Below are 1557 nucleotides of genomic sequence, written 5' to 3'. Positions count from 1 at the left end.
TATCTGACTGGATCAAGATTGGAGATCTGACTTCCAAAAATTGTCATCTTTTTGTAAACCTTCAATCAAAAGGCTTAAAAGGGGGAGGTATAATACTGACTTTACCAGAAGTATGTGCCATGTTGGGTTGCATAAAGATTGAGTTTGTTTGTTTGGTTGGTTTTTGAAACTGAGTCTCGCCCTATTGTCCAGGCTGGAGTGCAATGGCACAATCTCGGCTCACCACAACCTCTGCCTCCCAGGTTCAAGAGATTCTCGTGCCTCAGCCTCTGTTCAAGTGATTCTCGTGAGCCTCCCAAGTAGCTGGGATAACAGGTGCCTGCCACCACGCCTAGCTAATTTTTGTATTTTTAGTACAGGCAGGGTTTTACCATGTTGGCCAAAGCAGCTGGTCTCGAATTCCTGACCTCAAGTGATCTCCCCCTTTGGCCTCCCAGAGCATTGGGATTACAGGCGTGAGCCACCGTGCCTGGTCAAGGTTGAGTTTTAACAAAGAAGCAGGGAGTAGAATGGTGGTTGCCAGGGAGAAATGGGGAGGCGTTGGCCAAAGGTACAAAGTTTGCTATATGAATAAAGAAGATCTGGAGATCTACTATACAATACAGGGCCCATGAGTAACAATACTGTGTTGTATTCTTAAAAACTTACTAAGTGGGTAGGGTAGATCTGATACTAATTACTCGTACCATAAAAGTTTTAAAAAGCACAACAGAGGAGATGGGAGGAAACTTTTGGAGATGATGGATAGATTCATGGCACTGACAATGATAGTTTGATGGTTTCATGGTATATACTTATCTCCAAATGCATCAAGTTGCAAAATAAATATTTACAGCACTTTGTATGTCAGTCGTACTCAATAAAGCTGTTTTAAAGATTATGTTTTAAAAATGAAAGAAATCGTATCCCATTGGGATACAGTGAGGGGACATCAGGGCCAGAGGAAGACAAGCATGGATGGAGCTAGTTGAGTTATAAGAATGCGTGGGGGCCGGGCGCGGTGGCTCAGGCTTGTAATCCCAGCACTTTGGGAGGCCGAGGCAGGCAGATCACGAGGTCAGGAGATCCAGGCCATCCTGGCTAACACGGTGAAACCCCGTCTCTACTAAAAATACAAAGAATTAGCCAGGTGTAGTGGCACGCACTTGTAATCCCAGCTACTCGGGAAGCTGAGGCAGAAGAATCACTTGAACCCGGAAGGCAGAGGTTGCACTGAGCTGAGATTGCGCCACTGCACTCCAGCCCAGGAGACAGTGCGAGACTCCGTCTCAAAAAAAGAAAGAAAAAAAAAAAAGAGTGGGATAGGCCGCACGGTGGCTCACGCCTGTAATCCCAGCACTTTGGGAGGCCAAGGAGGGTAGATCACAAGGTCGGGAGATCAAGAGCATGCTGGCTAACACGTTAAAATCCTGTCTCTACTAAAAAATACAAAAAATTAGCCGGGCGCGGTGGCGAGCACTTGTAGGTAGTCCCGGCTATTTGGGAGGCTGAGGCAGGAGAATGGCTGAGGCAGGAGAATGGCGTCAACCTGGGAGGAGGAGCTTGCAGTGAGCTGAG

At 46.8% G+C, this 1557-nt stretch overlaps 1 protein-coding gene across 1 annotated transcript in view; it reads left to right on the top strand.

Moving 5' to 3' along the window:
• The window catches only part of SACS (sacsin molecular chaperone), a 49007-nt gene that overhangs the window by 1260 nt on the left and 46190 nt on the right, over window positions 1-1557 (top strand). Inside the window, exon 2 of the mRNA XM_011999928.1 lies at window positions 1-87. The gene's annotated coding sequence lies outside the window, so the exon portion shown is untranslated. The remainder of the gene's footprint in view (window positions 88-1557) is intronic.

The sequence above is a fragment of the Mandrillus leucophaeus genome, unplaced genomic scaffold (genome assembly GCF_000951045.1).
Source record: "Mandrillus leucophaeus isolate KB7577 unplaced genomic scaffold, Mleu.le_1.0 Scaffold61, whole genome shotgun sequence".
In the NCBI taxonomy this organism is placed as follows: Eukaryota; Metazoa; Chordata; class Mammalia; order Primates; family Cercopithecidae; genus Mandrillus; species Mandrillus leucophaeus.
The sequence above is the reverse complement of the archived record's forward strand: the minus strand, read 5'-3'. Positions and strand labels throughout refer to the sequence as shown.